This window comes from Somniosus microcephalus, chromosome 6 (genome assembly GCF_052327205.1).
Source record: "Somniosus microcephalus isolate GS21.2 chromosome 6, FLI_Smic_1.0, whole genome shotgun sequence".
In the NCBI taxonomy this organism is placed as follows: domain Eukaryota; kingdom Metazoa; phylum Chordata; class Chondrichthyes; order Squaliformes; family Somniosidae; genus Somniosus; species Somniosus microcephalus.
In genome coordinates this window covers 27,061,669-27,080,936 of record NC_140992.1, presented here as the reverse complement: position 1 = coordinate 27,080,936, position 19,268 = coordinate 27,061,669, and the positions used below count along the sequence as shown (strand labels likewise).

Here is a 19,268-nt window from a genome sequence, read left to right as displayed (position 1 = left end):
GTATTGCAAGATGGAGGACCACCATTACTGGAACGTGAATGGATCCGGAATATACAGCTGGATTGGCATTCCATACAAGCACTGACTGTGGCTGCCAAAAAGGATGATGACGTCACACCTGGGCGACTGTCAAAGATCCTAACCGACGCGCAAGAAGTGTTCCAGCAAGGACTCGGAACACTAAAAGGCATGACAGCAACAATTAAAATCGAAGAAAACGCAAGCCCAAAATTTTTTTTAAGGCCAGACCGGTACCTTATGCGATCCGCCCAGCTGTCGAAGCAGAGCTGGAGAGTTTGGAACGTTCAGGAGTACTGTCCAAGGTAGACTGGAGCGAGTGGGCTACACCCATCGTCCCTGTGATGAAAAAGTCGTTGAGCAGCACGCCTGGGGAACCAAGGAAGGTTCGCATCTGTGGGGACTTTAAGGTAACAGTGAACCCAGTCCTTCACACCGTGTAATATCCACTTCCACGGATTGAAGATATTTTCGCCTCGCTATCTGGAGGGAAACGCTTCACTAAGATTGATCTGGCCCAGGCGTATCTGCAAATGGAGGTAGAAGAAGCATCAAAGAAAATACCTCACAATCAACACCCATAAAGGTCTCTACCAATACAACCGGCTGGTATTCGGGGTAGCATCAGCTCCGGCTATTTGGCAAAGGGCAATGGAACAAGTCCTGCAAGGGATCCCAGGGACCCAGTGTTATTTGGACGACATCCTGGTCACGGGCGAAAATGACAGTGATCACCTCGCCAACCTGGAGCAGGTGCTCACTAGATTGCAGGAATATGGGCTCCGAGCTAACCGCCCCAAATGCGAGTTTTTTAAAAAACAGATCTCGTATTGTGGCCACGTTATCGATAAAGAGGGGTTACATAAGGCTCCAGCACCGGAAAACGTGTCACAACTGAGGTCGTTCCTCGGGCTGGTAAACTACTACCATAAGTTCCTGACCTGCTGAGTTTTTCCAGCATTTTCTGTTGTTATTTCGGATTTCCAACATCTGCAGTATTTTGCTATCTCACCATAAGTTCTTGCCAAATTTGTCTACAATACTACACCCACTGAACACCCTACTGCAAACGGGGGTACCATGGAAGTGGAATGACGAATGTAAACGAGCTTTCCAGAAGAGCAAAACATTAATCACATCGAAAGAGGTATTGGCCCATTTCAACCCAGCACTACCAATTCAGTTGGCGTGTGATGCGTCACCCTACGGCATTGGAGCGGTGCTGTCGCACAAATTCTCGGACGGCTCAGAGAGGCCATTAGCCTTTGCGTCACGATCACTAACCTCAGCCGAGCGTAACTACGCCCAGATTGACAGGGAGGCCCTCAGCCTAATGTGGGGAGTGAAAAAGTTCAATCACTATCTGCACGGGCAGAAATCCACCTTGCTGACTGACCACCAGCCTCTTGTCTCCATTTTTAATCCGAAGAAGGGCGTTCCGGTGATGACTGCGCAACGACTACAAAGATGGTCACTCTTTCTAGGGGCGCACCACTATGAGATTGAATATAAGGGCACGAAACAGCATGGAAATGCTGATGGGCTATCACGCCTGCCACTGCCTACTGCGGAGGAAGCACCAGCAGTGGATCCTGTCGAAATATTTCATTCGACTATAGTTGAATACCTACCGGTAACTAACGCTCGTATAGAAAAGGAGACCCGAAATGACCCGACACTGTCTCGGGTATATGATTTGACGGTGAAGGGATGGCCAGCACATGGCGACTCACTGTTGCCAGCATTCTCGACAAGAAGAGAACAGCTGTCAGTGTGCCAGGGGACCTTGATGTGTGGATCCCGAGTGGTAATTCCACCCAAGTTAAGGGATAGAGTGCTCAATGAGCTTCATGAGGGTCATCTGGGAGGGGTAAAAATGAAAAGCCTTGCCAGGGCTTATGTGTGGTGGCCGGGAATCGATAAACAAATCGAGGACCTGACCAAGAGCTGCTCAGGATGCCAGAAAGTCCAAAATGCACCACCACATGCCCCTCTACACCCATGGGAGTGGCCCTCATCTCCATGGCAACGGGTGCATATTGATTTTGCTGGTCCATTCATGGACTCAATGTTTTTAATAGCCGTGGATGTGCACTCGAAATGGCCTGAGGTCATCAAAATGTCCTCCACCACCACGGAGAAAACTATTGCAGTCCTACAGACCATTTTTGCCAGGAACGGCTTGCCAGAACAGATTTGCTCCGACAACAGACCACAGTTTATGTCCGAAGAATTCCGGAGGTTTATGAAGAAGAATGGGGTACGGCATTACACATCCGCCCTGTATCATCCAGCCACAAATGGATTGGCTGAGAGGTTCGTACAAACCTTTAAGAAGGCAATAAAGGCTATGTACAATGACAACATTCCGCTGCAGCATAAGGTGGACAATTTCCTGTTCGCCTACCGGAATGCGACACATGCAGTCACCAACCAGGCCCCGGCCATGATGTTCTTTAACCGAAGGTTAAGATCTCGCCTGGATTTCCTCAGACCAAACGTACAAAGAGATGTTGAGAGTAAGCAATTCCAGCACATCCATGAGAAGCCAACAAGGAGCTTCAATGTAGGGCAACCAGTCTTGGCCTGCGACTACCGAACAGAAAAATGGCAGCCAGGAACGATATGCACATGGCAGGGGCCACTAATGTACACAGTGGACGTTGGGGAGGACATCGTGAGACGCCATGCTGACCAGATCCTAGAGTCACAGGAACAAGTCAACCCCATGCCTCGCCCATACGTACCTGGTGAGGAACCCGACGTACAGGTCGCATCTACCCCAGAAACAGTAGCATCGGAAGCTGATGACCCAACCGACGACAGGGTGCCAGAATCGCCTCCGCACCAAGAGCGAGACACTCGGGAAAGGCGCTATCCAGAAAGGATCAGGAAGCCTCCCCAAAGACTGAATATATAAATGGACTATTTTCAGCTTACGTTGTATGTTAAAAGTGTTAATTGTAGTTAGTTTGATATTTAATTGTTAAATGAGTGTTATGGTACTGTTAATCTAAAAGGGGAGGAATTGTAATGTATATACCTTTAAGGGGGGAACTACTTTTTACAGCTCATGTATACTGTAGTACCGGCAGTGACCACACCTATATATAGCACTGAGTAGTAATCTGTACAGTTCAGTTCCAGAGTGAGCCACGTTGAGTAAACACCTGTTGTACCGTTCTCCTGCAGTCTGACGGACACAACAACCAGGCTTGGATTTTAGAAGCTTGTAGATTGTAGGAGGAAGGAACAACTTGGGGAGCATTGGAACCCGACTCGGTCTGGCCGATGTATGATTCACGTTCCACAATGTTGTTGATTCTTACTGGACAACTAGAGACGAGCAGTATATGCAGCCTTGCTACTGGCACCCACATCCCAAGTACAAATGAACAAAAAAAAAATCAGAATAAAATTACAGAAAAATCTGCACATTCGAAGTGAGTTTTCTGAAATTACAGAGGGAGAAAGAAGCATATGTAAAATACATATTGTGACACCCCTATGTGCCAGAGGTTTTAGAATAATAGCTGATTTGTCATTTTCCCACAGGAAAGTTTATGCTGTATGACAAGCAGGATAGTTCTGCTTTCTGAGCAAGGGTGCTGAGAGAAATTCAGCCTGTGTCAGCTGATAGATTGAGCCTAGGTATGGATTCAGGCACAAGCCACGGCATTCATTGTTCTGTTTAATCACGGCCGTCACTTTCCCCTACAGTCACCTAGTTCACGAGCTCTAATTAAATACTGCTGGAATAACTCCTTTGCTCCTCGAGAATTTAAAGCTATATGAACTGGACTTTCCACTTTCAATTTTGCAAAACCTGACACTTAAATTCAATCCCAGGGCAGCTTTGTTGATCACTGCAGCATGTGTGTCTACTGGAGTGTTTTACAGTTCTTGGTTTCCTTTCTTTCATTCTAGCCAAATCAATGAGAAGACATCAAGACCTGGGTTTGGCTGTAAAACGAATATTCAAGTTTATTTGCGTAATCCATTCTTCACTTCAAAGTCCCTTTGAATTTTCAGTTCTTTATTTTTGTTGTACAATATCAAACTTACTAAACGGGGGAGCAGCGTACAACAGCTTTATATTATGAAACCTGCTGACACGCCATCATACAGCCGCATTAGGCCATCATAATAGAGAGCATTGCCCTTCACGTAACATCATTTGGAAACCTTTTATTTTCAAAAGTTTTTGTAGTAGTTCTTTTTCCTAGAAATAAAATTCAACAAAATTGGATCCTTTTTTTTGCTGGTTAAATTGATTGAGTTTTTAAAAGGAAACTTCCTTTTGGATGGCAAAAGACCAGGACATGCAATGTGTCAACTATAAGGACTGAAGACAACATTCAAGTGTTGTAAGAAGTTGTAATTTCACCTTATCTTGTAAAATTAGGCATCGATCAGACATCAGCCCGATCTGTCCTCGCCCAACACCCACACCTGCTTTCCAGCACTCAGGTTTGGACGCATGAATGATTTGTTTTTTTAATCCTCTCCCTAGCAATGTTTCCTCTACGCGCGGTAATGGGAAAGGTCCTGCGTAGGCCGCTTACCGGCTTTTACATTGTAATTTAAAGGGACCGCGCATTAAAAGAAACAGGCCGCGCAGAACAAATCGGACCAGGAGAGCACCGAGGCGGCAGTATAAAAGGAGGAGCGAGGCGAGGCCCGACCAGATCGGACCAGGAGAGCACCGAGGCAGCAGTATAAAAGGAGGAGCGAGGCGAGGCCTGACCAGATCGGACCAGGAGAGCACCGAGGCAGCAGTATAAAAGGAGGAGCGAGGCGAGGCCCGACCAGATCGGACCAGGAGAGCACCGAGGCGGCAGTATAAAAGGAGGAGCGAGGCGAGGCCCGACCAGATCGGACCAGGAGAGCACCGAGGCAGCAGTATAAAAGGAGGAGCGAGGCGAGGCCCGACCAGATCGGACCAGGAGAGCACCGAGGCAGCAGTATAAAAGGAGGAGCGAGGCGAGGCCCGACCAGATCGGACCAGGAGAGCACCGAGGCGGCAGTATAAAAGGAGGAGCGAGGCGAGGCCCGACCAGATCGGACCAGGAGAGCACCGAGGCGGCAGTATAAAAGGAGGAGCGAGGCGAGGCCTGACCAGATCGGACCAGGAGAGCACCGAGGCTCAGCAGCGGGGAGAGAGGTAAAAAGTAATCAGAGTGTGACGTCACCAGGGAGCAGGTAAGTGATTGGTTGGTGAGTATTTCTCTTTTTTAAACTTTAACTCTGTAGTTTATAGTTGCTAAGGTCTTTTCTGGTGTAGCAGGGACTGTTGGTAAACCATACAAGCGCCTTAGAGTTTATCTTTAATTGGTGATAGTGAATTAATTTAAATTAATTAAAGGGTAAGTCATGCCAGGAGAGCCCAGCCCCGTGTTATGCTCCTCTTGCTCTATGTGGGAATTCAGGGACACTGCCGGGGTCCCTGATGACCACGTGTGCCAGAAATGCATCCAGCTGCGGCTACTAGCAGACCGCATTGCGGCGCTGGAGCTGCGGATGGATGGGCTTTGGAGCATTCACGATGCTGAGAGGGTCGTGGATAACATGTTTAGTGAGTTGGTCACACCGCAGGTAAGGGCTGCACAGGCAGAAGGGAAATGGGTGACCATCAGGCAGAGCAGTAGAGGCAGGCAGATAGTGCAGGGGACCCCTGTGGCCATCCCCCTCAAACAGGTATACCGATTTGGATACTGTTGAGGGGGATGACTTACCAGAGGAAGGCAGCAGCAGCCAACTTCCCGGCACCAGGGGTGCTTCTGCTGCTCAGGAAGGGAGGAAAAAGAGTGGGAGAGCAATAGTGGTAGGGGATTCTATCGTAAGGGGTACAGATAGGCGTTTCTGTGGCCGTAGACGTGACTCCAGGATGGTTTGTTGCCTCCCTGGTGCCAGGGTCAAGGATGTCACTGAACGGCTGCAGGGCATTCTGAAGGGGGAGGGTGAACAGTCAGAGGTCGTGGTTCACATTGGGACCAATGACATGGGTAGGAAGAGGGATGAGGTCCTGCAACAAGAATTTAGGGAGCTAGGTAGCAGATTAAAGAGCAGGACCTCAAAGGTTGTAATCTCTGGATTACTCCCGGTGCCACGTGCTAGTGAGTATAGGAATAGGAGGATAGAGCAGATGAATGCGTGGCTAAAGAGTTGGTGCAGGAGGGAGGGCTTTAGTTTCCTGGATCACTGGGCCTGCTTCTGGAGAAGGTGGGACTTGTACAAGTCGGACGGGTTGCTCCTGTACCAGAGCGGGACAAATATCCTTGCGGGGAGGTTTGCTGGCACTGTTCGGGGGGGTTTAAACTAAAATGGAAGGGGGTTGGGAACCTGAGCAGGTAGACGGAGGAAAGGGAAACAGGGATAAAAGCAAAAGATAGGAAGGAGAAAAACAAAAGTGGCAGTCAGAGAAATCAACGGTTTAAATCAAACGTGGCCACAGTAAATAATAATTCTAATAGGTCTAAGAGCGTTAAAAAAACAAGCCTGAAGGCTTTGTGTCTTAATGCAAGGAGCATTTGTAATAAGGTGGACGAATTGGCTGCGCAAATAGAGGTAAACGAATATGATTTGGTTGGGATTACGGAAACGTGGCTCAAGGATGGCCAAGACTGGGAACTCAACATCCAGGGGTATTCGATATTCAGGAAAGATAGGCAAAAAGGAAAGGGAGGTGGGGTAGCATTACTGATTAAAGAAGGGATTAATACAATTGTAATGAAGGATATTAGCTCTGATGATGTGGAATCTGTATGGGTAGAATTGAGAAATACTAAGGGGAAAAAAACATTAGTGGGAGTGGTATATAGACCTCCCAACAGTAAGGCGGAGGTTGGGGATGGCATTAAAAGGGAAATTAAAGAAGCGTGCAATAAGGGCACAGCAGTCATCATGGGTGACTTTAATCTACATATAGATTGGGCCAACCAAATTAGTAACAATACTGTGGAGGAGGAATTCCTGGAGTGTTTACGGGATGGTTTCCTGGACCAATATGTCGAGGAACCAACCAGAGATCAGGCCATCTTAGACTGGGTATTATGTAACGACAAAGGATTAATTAGCAATCTTGTTGTACGAGGCCCCTTGGGCCTGAGCGATCATAATATGATCGAATTCTTCATTAAGATGGAGAATGAAGTAGTTGACTCAGAGACTAGGGTCCTCAATTTAAATAAAGGAAACTACGATGGTCTGAGGAGCGAGTTGGGTAGGATTGATTGGGGAATGGCACTCAACGGGTTGACGGTGGATAGGCAATGGCAAACATTCAAAGACCGAATGGATGAGCTACAGAATTTGTTCATCCCAGTTTGGCATAAAAATAAAACAAAAAAGGTGACTCAACCGTGGCTAACAAGGGAAATTAGGGATAGCATAAGATCCAAGGAGACGACATATAAATTGGCCAGAAAAAGCAATAATCCTGAGGATTGGGAGCAGTTTAGGATTCAACAAAGGAGGACAAAGGGATTAATTAAGAAAGGGAAAACAGAATATGAGAGTAAGCTTGCAGGGAACATAAAAACTGACTGTAAAAGCTTTTATAGATATGCGAAGAGACAAAGATTGGTGAAGTCAAGCGTAGGTCCCTTACAGTCAGAATCAGGGGAATTTATAATGGGAAACAAAGAAATGGCAGACCAACTAAATTCATACTTTGGTTCTGTCTTCACAAAGGAGGACACAAATAACCTCCCAGAAATACCAGGGAACATAGGGTCTGATGAAAGGGTGGAACTGAAAGAAATCAGTATTTGTAGGGAAATGGTGTTAGGAAAATTGATGGGACTAAAGGCCGATAAATCCCCAGGGCCTGATAATCTACATCCCAGGGTACTTAAGGAAGTGGCCCTAGAAATAGTAGATGCATTGATGGTCATCTTCCAAAACTCGATAGACTCTGGAACAGTACCCATGGATTGGAGGGTAGCTAATGTTACCCCACTATTCAAAAAAGGTTGTAGAGAAAAAGTGGGGAATTATAGACCGGTAAGCCTGACATCGGTAGTGGGGAAAATGCTAGAATCTATTATAAAAGATGTAATAGCAGAGCACTTGGTAAGCAGTGACAGGATTGGACAAAGTCAACATGGATTTACAAAAGGTAAATCATGCTTGACTAATCTACTGGAATTTTTTGAGGATGTAACTGGTAAAATAGATAAGGGAGAACCAGTGGATGTGGTGTATTTGGACTTTCAGAAGGCTTTCGATAAGGTTCCACATAAGAGATTAGCGTGCAAAATTAAGGCACATGGGATTGGGGGAAAGGTATTGACTTGGATAGAGAACTGGTTGGCAGACAGAAAGCAAAGAGTTGGAATAAACGGGTCGTTTGCCGAGTGGCAGGCAGTGACTAGTGGGGTACCGCAAGGATCGGTCCTAGGACCCCAGCTGTTCACAATATATATTAATGATCTGGATGAGGGAATTGGATGTAATATCTCCAAATTTGCAGACGACACAAAGCTGGGTGGGAGGGTAAGCTATGAGGAGGATGTCGTGAAACTCCAGTACGATTTGGACAGATTGGGTGATTGGGCAGAAACATGGCAAATGCACTATAATGTGGATAAATGTGAGGTTATCCACTTTGGTGGCAAAAACAGGAAGACAGATTATTATTTGAATGGCAATAGATTGGGAGAAGGGGAAGTGCAAAGAGACCTGGGTGTTCTTGTGCACCAGTCGCTGAAGGTAAGCATGCAGGTGCAGCAGGCGGGTAAGAAGGCAAATGGTATGTTGGCCTTCGTAGCAAGAGGGTTCGAGTACAGGAACAAGGATGTCTTGCTACAGTTGTACAGGGCCTTGGTGAGACCGCACCTTGAGTATTGTGTGCAGTTTTGGTCGCCTTACCTGAGGAAGGACGTTCTTGCCATGGAAGGAGTGCAGCGAAGATTCACCAGGCTGATACCTGGGATGGCAGGAATGATGTATGAGGAGAGATTGCGTCGATTGGGCTTATACTCACTGGAGTTTAGAAGATTGAGAGGGGATCTCATCGAAACTTATAAAATTCTGTCAGGCCTGGACAGACTAGATGCAGGAAGGATGTTTCTGATGGCCGGGGAGTCCAGAACCAGGGGTCATAGTCTAAAGGATAAGGGGTAAGCAATTTAGGACAGAAATGAGGAGGAATTTCTTCACCCAGAGAGTGGTGAACCTGTGGAATTCTCTGCCACAGAGGGCGGCGGAGGCCAGTTCATTAAATATATTCAAAAAAGAGTTGGATGTATTTCTTAAGGCTAAAGGGATCAAGGGATATGGGGAGAAGGCAGGGACAGGGTACTGAATTTGGATGATCAGCCATGATCTCATTGAATGGCGGAGCAGGCTCGAAGGGCCGGATGGCCTACTCCTGCTCCTATCTTCTATGTTTCTATGTTACAGGGAACATTGCTCCCTATCTTGGAGAGGCTAAGGCCAATTGTAGTGCCCCACTGCTCCCCCGGCTGAGAGCAATCAACTCTGTCTTGACCAGGAATCAGACCGGAGATTTTCCTGGTCTGTACAGCTGAGCAGAACAGTGGACACTTCATTTACCCACTGAAGCATTGAGTAACACATCCTCTCTTCACCCCCCCCCCCCCCCAAAAGTACGATATGTGATCATTACAGTAGCCATTATAGCAATGCTTCTGATTCATGCATTGAAACCTTTATCCAATGAAAGATCATGCACTTGCATTGTTCAAAATGTATTTTGTAATTTGTTCCCTTGCTTTTCCATCAACCCCCGCTCGCTCAATTGCTGGCAGTGCTCAAGAGGAGGCATGCTTTTCTCTGCAGCTTGGGAAAGAAAGGAGAAGGAAAGGATTTGCATTTATACAGCACCTTTCATGGCCTCGGGGCATCTCATTGCTCTTTACAGGCGATGAAGTACCTTTGAAGTGTAGTCACTGTTGTAATGTCGAAAATACGGCATCTAATTTGCGCACAGCAAGGTCCCACAAACAGCAATGCGATACATGACCAGATAATCTGTTCTAGTGATTTGGGTTGCAGAATAAATATTGGTCAGGACCCCTGCTCTTCGCATAGTGTTGTGGAATCTTTTACATCCACCTGAGAGGGCAGATTAGGCCTCGGTTTAACATCTCATCGAAAAGAGGGCACCCCCGAAGTGCAGCACCTCCGAGAGTGCAGCACTCCCTCAGTACTGCACAGAAATGTCCTCCTGGATTATGTGCTCAAGTCTCTGGAGTGTGGCTTGAACCCACAACCTTCTGACTCAGGTGCGAGTGCTACCACTGAGCCAAGGCCAGTCATTTCCCACCTTTAAAGAGGAACTCCTGTGGGAGTGAGAAACACAAAGCTGTCAAAATCAAGTGAAGCTCAGGAGTGAAATAAAGCACACAGCTTTTTAAAATATGTAGCTCTGTTTATTTTTCTGCGTGAGATATATCAAAATAGGTAACATTTTTAAACCAGAATTAGAATTCGCTCCAAATAAGTAAATCCGTCTACTATTGATATTTTGAACATTTAAAGGGACTACGTGCAATCATCTAAATCATGAGGAAAAACCGATCATTCAGAGAACAAAAGCTCCAATGGTTGGCTAACATTTTCTTTCCACACATGTCACGATTTGGAGCAGTGACTGTTAAGAAAATATTTTGAGAAATAGCTGAATAAATGAAAATTTGAAATGAATGTATTTCACTGAAAAGAATATGTGACAGCAGCATGAGGAATAACAATTTTGTGCAGTCAAATCATCATTCTAGAATGTGAGCAGTGTTATTTCAATGTCACTTCTGGCAGCAATTCTGTATCTTGCATGTACTCGGGGTTAGACGAGAGGCCTGGCAACTTGGAAAAAATTAGTTATTTATTGTGAGAAGTGGCAGTCTACTTGCAAAAACCTTTTAGATTAAAGAATACATAAGAGGAAGGAGAGCTGCATGAGATGACTTGGGATAGTGATAGATACTGTGTACAGCAATGCTGGAATCTGTGATCAGAAATGGTGTGATCCACAAAGTAAAACCACTAGCTCCGCTTGAACTCGGCCTGAAGAAAGCTTTTGTTTTGAAAAATCAATAGGCCTGCAGCTAGAAGACATCAGAGTGGAGATTCAAGAAAAAACCTGAAATATTTGTGTTTCTCTTTTGTGTTTCCAAAGCAATGTATTCTGTACATTGTTATATAATCATGCTTGTGAATCTCCTGTGCTCTTGTTCATGGTAAGTCAGGGGATTACACCCAGTGTGTTATTCTGCTGCTAAGGTGCAGCTGTGTTTAACTGGCCATAAAGCCTAACTGCTGTAAATAGGGACACTGAGGTGAATTGGAAGCGAATTCCTGTGGCCAAGGGAAGTTTTTGTCTAGATTTGGAACTGTTTATAAATCCCTGGTTCTCTCCTTGGGGAGAGGCTAGGCTATCAAGTCAAAGTAAACCAGGAGAAAATGATTAGCTTTTTTTCCTGCTTTTTTTTAATACTTGCAACATGGGGAGCAACTCTTTACCTTTAGTGGTCCATCTGTTTAGCGCGTGGGTTTTTATAGTGAAGCCTCGTTTTAATTGGAGGTTTATGTACCTGCCTTGCCTGCTTCCGATTGTTACGGGCCACTCATGCTTAGCTGCAAGCAATGTGTTGAAGTTTTTTTGAACGTGAAATTTGAACTAATTGGGTGAAGTCTGAGACAGACTTTGCAGATCAACTTGTAAACACTTCTGCAAATGATTAAACCTTGTTTATATGAATTAGAAAACAATTCTACAGTTAGTTTACTTACTGCTATAAGATTAAACTTGAGGCCCTTTTCTGCAGCAAACATTAGCAGTCCCATTAGTCAAGAACTACATTTTACTCAACACTGTTTGACATTTTGTTTTAAGATTATACATAACTGAAAGGCCTTTTGGCACCTTATGCCGTCATAAACTCAAGTAAGTACCCTGTGCCTTTGAAGAAGACAGTTCCTGTGTTTGTCTGATAACAAAATGGTCCAGCAAAGAAATCAACCTTTGACATGATCTTAATATTGTAAGTAGCTAGATTATGTACATGGAAAAAACATTTCTGATGAGATAAAATATTGCCATGGTGGAAATAGGATTTATTATTGAAAGGATTACTGACTGTAAAGGGCATCTTGGAAACAATACTGCACTGAAGCACACTTCAGTGATGGGAAGAGTTGACTGCTGTATTTGGGGAGTAGTAACGAACCAGAATGAAAAGTCATCATCTGACAGCAACTCTAATGTTCTGAAATAATTGAGGCATCCCACCAGAAACAACGATGTATATGCCATTCTTGATCAGAAGTGTATGGGAGACATTACTCTTCCTGTACAGAAGAAAATCAGTTTATTTTAGTTCAAATGTAGAAGTTCATAATTCAAACATCTATTGTACATTTTTCTCAATTGCTAATCTAAAATTTATTTATCTATAAATCCAACCTATCTATGCTTTTATGCTGAAATGTAGATGGAATCCTTGTTTAATATTCCTATCTAGGTTTTAATTTAATATTTGTTAATGTAGCCTTTCAAGCAGTTTACAAAACAAATTATTTGGCATGCTGTTGGGCAGTAACAGGGTGGTAAGTTATATGCAATTTATGAAACAGTACGGGAAGTAACGAGGTATAAATTTCAAGATTGTTATTAGAAAGGATCCGTACTAAAAATCGTAAAGCTGAACAGTAACATATTCTTCGGCTGAATCACCATCAAATGGAGCAATGTGGAGATAGAGTACAGTATAGAACAGGAACTGAACCCCCACAATGAGATATATTATACAAATCAGAGGAAATTAAATGACACAAATATATTAAACAATCAAAGTAATATTGTAAGAAAGATAAAGGTACCATTTAAACTCAATATTGAGTTTTAGACACTCTCCTAATGTAGCCAAGGTAATTCTTACAGAGCTAGCTGGTTGCCTTCTATATTAAAAAGCTTCTTAAATTTTGCCCACAAGATTCCAAATTGATTTCTGAATTAATCAGCAGTGGGGATGCTTACACTAAATCAGAGGCACTGTTTTATAAAGACAACAACGTTATGCCATGTAATGCACAGTATTTTATTCTGTTGCTTAGGAGGAGCTGAGCCCCTTATAGCTGCAAAGTCTAATTGTTAAGACTGATGCGAGAAAAATTCCATTGTCTGCTGGCCATAAGGGTCCTGTGACAAAATGAGGCCGTTCTATTTGGTTTTAGATTTGTAGAGGTTCCTTTAACTCAGTCACGAATCATAAATTGTTTTAAAACAAATTACAGCCAGATTCTTGTCGCAAGTCGGTTGCCGTTTCTGTGAAGAACCACCATGTGTGGCAGAGATAAAGGAAGCAAAGGACTGGCCAAAGGCAGAGCGAAGCGGCCCCACAAAGTGCTTCGTGATAACAAGCCAGCCATCCGCCGCCCGGCTCACCGCGGTGGTGTCGAGCGGGTTGCAAAATGTGATCCGGAATGCGGTCAGCTACACCCAGCATGCCAGGCGCAAGACGATGGCTGCCATGGATGTGCTGTAGGCTCTGAAACGGCAGGGCCACACTCTCTCTAGATTCAGCGGCCCAACAACTAGACCCTTTCTACAAAGCACAAGATTCGATACAAATATTGCAACTTGTGTCACTGGTCTGTAAAGCTCAAGAAAGCAGAAAAGTTACTTTCAAACGCAGACTTATGATTTGTTCAGTTATATGTTTGATTGCCGTTTTTTTCAAACGTGGGTGAGAGTAATTCAAATCCAGGAAGCCCGGCTAACTCTTTTCAGGGATATATATTGATTTGTAATTGAGTCTGAGAGAGTCAGGTATAGATCAGACTAGCACAGCTCCCACAATGTTAATAGAATTTAAAAAAGAAGCATTGCATATATAAAAGTTATTTAAAGACAGAGCTTGCATTTATATAGCCTCAGGACATCCCAAAGGACTCCACAGCCAATCAATTACTGTACTTTGAAGTGTAATCACTGTTGTTTTCTAAGCAAAAGCAGCAACCAATTTGTGAATAGCAAGATCCCACAAACAGCAATGAGGCGAATAACCGTTAATTCATTTTGGTAGTTTGATTGAAGAATAAATGTTGGCCAGGACATTGGGATAATTCCCTACTGTTCTTCAAAATAAATGCCATGGGATCTTTGACATCCACCTGAGCAGGGATTTCTAGCAATGTATCACTCCCTCAGTACTGCATTGCAGTATCAGCCTACATTATGTTTTTTAGTCCTGGAGCAGGACTTGAGCCCACAGTCTTCTGTCTCAGAGGCAAGGGTGCTATTACTGAGTCAAAACTTACCATTTAGATTGTGATATAAGCATTTATTGTCTCTTCTTGGGGAGCTATGTAGAAAGATTTTTACTGTAAAAATCTAAGTATTTTACTATTGTTTATTTGGTTCTTCATCTTTGGTAAATAAATTTGCCTAATACTTTAAACATAAAATGGGGTGTGACATTGTGATACTTGACCACTTATTGAAGACAGGAGAGTGATCCTATAGGAGATATAGGGTGATTCCAGTAGCTAGAATTATTAACCGTTCATTATCCTGGACATGTTAATGTAAGCTTCCTTAGACATTAAGGGCCATTGAAGCTACTGTTCAGGGCATTGGGGGTTAAGACTTGCCTGTGAGAATGGTCTTAAGATAAGGAGTTGAAAAATCTAGAGTAAGAATGACTGGTCAGTAAGAATGACCGGATGACCGGTTGTATGTAAAATGTGTTTGGGCAGTCTCGATCCAGTTACTCGTGTGCATGGGACTGCAGCATAATACAGTCCTCAGTTTGCCACTAATTGGTTAACTCCCTCAGAGAGGCTAAAGGATGGTTGGTATGGTAAATGCAGAAAAAAATTGAGATTGGTGTTCTGCTGAGGTTGGGGCTATGGCATGTTTTTGGGCCAGAGTAGAGGGAGCTTTACTCTGTCTTTAGCTGTGCTATATCTGACACAGGAGTGTTTGATGCTGACACTGCATGCCTGAAACGGGGAGAATTTATTTATCAGCACAATTTTTTTTTTACATCAAAGTGACTTACTTTTTAAGCTACGTGCTTTGTTCAATAATCCTGTCTCTACCATTTTTTTTACTATATAGAATTTAAAAGTATGATATTTGCCTGTTTTCTAACTTGTTTCTGAAAAGATCAATGTGTTAAGAGATTAAAGTACATGGTCAGTGGTTTTAAGAAAAACATTGAAATAAAAAGCTTTTTGTCTATATAAGGCAAATTTTTTAAAAAGACAAATAAATCTCTGCTGTAATGTAAGTGTTTGACTCCAGCTGCAGAGCGTTGAGTCCAAACCCTGCTCGCTTACTGCCACTTGTATCGTGGATTCCCCAGGAGGTTAGTTTATCAAACCCAGCTGGGTTATTTAAAGAGGGCGGGAATTCACTTTCCTGCTTAACTCCAGAGTGGACCAGCCAAGAAATGGGTCATCGAGGGTAATAACAAATCTGTCTAGGTCAGATCATCATCTTCTCCCTGCCAAGGAGCATCATGTGGACACAGAACCCTTCTGACAAATTCCAAGGTAATCAACAGGTCCAAGTATTTGAGAGTCATATTGCAAGTAACATGCCAGTAGGAAATCTCCCTTTAAAGGCTCCATGCAGTGCACTAAAAGCTGGAGATTTCTTTCAACATCCAGACTGAAGGATCTGGTCTCTATAATATTTGCCTTAATGCTTTTAACTGTCCATCTGTCAAACCGGAAAACCAGCTGGTCTAATTTGATAAGTTCTTTTGTCAGTCTCACTGATTACCAAAATAAGCTGGGTTTGTGCCCATTCGTCTGCCATCAGGGTGAATATAACACATTTTTGTCACGTTTTCTTGAATTCAATGGCGCAGTAAAAACAGAATGCACATTTCAACAAAGTTAATTGATTTCTGTTTATGTTGAATTTAATTTGGAAAATAATGAATAATCAGGTCTCTTAATGGCATCCAGCCTGGAGAACAACACATCCCAGCAGCATCCTGATCTATACCTGTACCCTTTATTGCTATATCACCATAGGGCAATTCTTAACTTCCACCAGTCAATCTGCATTTCTGACATTCTCATTTTTTAAAGATTCTATAACACAAACGATTATTTAACTTTTTTACCTACTGTAGCTCTTGCCATTGTAAATCTTTCTTAAACTCCTCATTAATCTTTTTTTGCCAGCACAGAGGAACGTAAGTCACTTATTTTCACTGCATTTTAAAAATTGTGTCACACAAAATATTTGTTCCAATGCTGGTTATGTCCCATGCATTAGCTGTCATATGCTGTTAATGGAATAAGGTTATCGAACAGTTATTTTGTATTATAGCCCCAGCCCCTCAATCACTCCCTGCAACTCTGCAGTTTCTCTGATCTGTCGTCTGCTCTGTTACCTTCCATGATGCCCACTTCCTACCCCCTTGACCTCTCTCCCACCTAACTCCTAAGCATTCAGCTACCTTTCCTGGCACCAATACTCCTCCATATTGCTAATTGCTGTCTTTGCTCTGGCACTGTTCCTCTTCCTTTCAAAACCACCCTCGTCACCCCTCTCAAAAAGCCCAGCCTTGACCTGTTGGTCCTCTTCAACTACAGCTTCATCTCTAACCTCTCTTTCCTCTCTAAGGTACTTGAACATGTCATCACCTCCCAACTCTGTGCTCATCTCTTCCACAACTCCCTGTTCGAATTCCTCAGTATGGTTTCTGCCTTGCTCACAGTACTGAGACCATCCTGGTCAAAGTGACCAATGGCATCCATCGTCTTTGGTTGTGACCACAGGATGTTGTCCCTCCTTGTCTCCCTCCATCTCTCCTCTGTGATCCATCTCTGTTGGACTATCTTTGCGTGGTTCCACTCGTATCTGTCCCAGTGTAGTCATTGCACCTCCAGCAATGACTTATCCTCTTGCCCCACATGGTCCCCTCTGGAGATCCCCAAGAATCGATTGTTGGCTCCCTTCTCTTCCTCAAATGTGTGCAACTCCTCAGTAACATCATTGTAGGCATGAGATCAGCATCCATATATATACTGATGACGCCCAGCTCCAGATCTCCATCACACTCCTTGACCCTATGACCACCTCTGTCTGATACTGAACATCAGGAAAATCAAGCCATTGCTTTTGAGCCTTGTCAAAATTTCTGCACCCTTGCCAACGACTCCACTCTGGCTGCTCATTCAGACTGAACCAGGCAGTACATACCTCTGTGTTCTGTTCAACCCAGGGCTGAGTTTCAAACCCAGTATTTTATACATCAATAAGATCATTTACTTTCACCTTTGCATCTACCTTATTTAGGGTTTCCAACATCTGGTTGAACCTATTCCAGGGGGTTTGGTTACTTGACATTCGCTGCAGTCTGCAAATGTTATGATGTAATGGCTTGATGTGTGCTTTGCTGAGGGTGCCACTGACTGCCATTGAAGGCTATAATTTTAAACGCCTGACCTGAATATGATAGTGCTGAAATTGAAACTCCAGGATAGCTTCATAGTTGGAGACCGCAGCCTGCTCATCATTTGGCTCCTCTACCGGGTATGGGTCGCCCTGCTCCTGCCAGCTCGTGGCAATAAAGCAAGGCAAGCTGCTGCAGACACAGTGAATTTCCTCGTGTCTGGTCCCACTCTACTGCTGTGACTTCACCAGAAGTGCGACAAGCCGCCTTTCTGACTAACGTGAGGGCGGCAGGGGGCAGGACCAGTGGCCAGCCAGGAGGGATATTCCAGCAGGAAATCACTCAATCTGGTGATAGACAGCGCCTATCGGGAGGATGGTGTGAAGTGGGAATTGACAGTTCAGGACGTCTGAGGCGCACAGGCACGAACTGGGATGCAGAAATACTTTTCTTTCGGGTTGTCAGCAGCATCGCCCTGAATGTGGATCGTCCATTCCGGGAGACTCCGGTAATTGGGGAGGTCTGGCAACCCTAATCTTACTCCCACTGCTGCAAAAGTCCTATCCATACGTTCAGCATCTTTAGATTTGTTTTGTCCGGTGTCCTGTTTGCTGGCCTTCTGACCTCCACTCCCCATAAACTCCAATTGTCTAAAATTCTGTTATCTGGATCTTGACCCATACGAATTCCCAATGTGCCATCAGTTTAAAATCCTCATCTTCATTGACAAATCTTTGTACAGCCTCATCACACCGTACCTCTACAGCCTTATGCCCCGTCCATGACCTCGAGTCATTTCAATCCTTTGACTAGCCTCTTGTGTATCTTAACCATCCCTCCACTCCATTGTTGGTGCCAAAGCCTTCAGCTATGCTTTATTGGACTGTTTAATCATTTTAAATGTTACAGAGACAGTTCAATACATTTATTAGTTACTCTGTTGCCCCTTGTTAGTGTATTTATCCTTCAATATTGGAAGCATGTGGATGTTGGGTGATCAAATAACCTGCTGTGTAGGCTCACAAATGGGTGAGGTACCGAAGGGCAGCCGGCAAGGAGTCAGTGTGTTAAGAGGAAGAAATTGTGTGAGCAATGTTTTTGTAAATCCTGCTAATTAGAGCCAGCCTAGGTACGTTCAGAATGCCCCTGCTATGATGGTATGAAACTCTCCTTCAGCGTAACATGAATAAGAATGGAGGGCGATCAGCAATACTGCTCACTCATGACATCACATTCGGGCGAGTTCTCCACATGATGTTGCTTCCCATTGAATTGCATTTGGATGTAAAAGCTCAATATATTACAGTAATTTTGGTCTGGTCTTGCGCTCCTACTCTGCTCTCTCAGGCTGTATGCACCCTTTTACTTAAACCTGGCCCAATGTTAATGCTTTAATATCCTGATGAGTAATCAAACTCCTGCGCTGGTCTGCTGATCTCCCTCTCTCTGATTCCTGGGCAAATGCAGGAGAACAGGACACCAGTGCTGGAGAGCCAGGAGAAGAGATCTTGATGTACTGAAGTTTTTGCTGGTGTCTTAGAATTTGATATCTCAAAATTACATTCTAGCACAAAAATTTCAGACACCCACCATTACTGAAGTCCGAGTGACAACACTGAACCAGGGCTGGATCTAATTTCATTTAAAGTGTGTGTAGGCTACACGGCATTTCCTAAAGATGTTCCTGGCTCCTGTATGTTCATTAATGTAAATTTCTGTGTTTCCTTTTGTCTGTCTTTATTAAATAAACAAGGGCACCAGAGATTGAATTAATGATTCTATTGATTCTGTTTCCCGTTACTGTTTCCTTGTGCATCATAACTTGTGATTTATGATCTCACTTAATCTGACAACCTTGATACTTAA

The 19,268-nt window shown here is 44.0% G+C and overlaps 1 protein-coding gene across 4 annotated transcripts in view; it reads left to right on the top strand.

The window, feature by feature from the left end:
* The window catches only part of dipk2ab (divergent protein kinase domain 2Ab), a 318,674-nt gene that overhangs the window by 296,485 nt on the left and 2,921 nt on the right, over window positions 1-19,268 (top strand). The window lies entirely within an intron of this gene.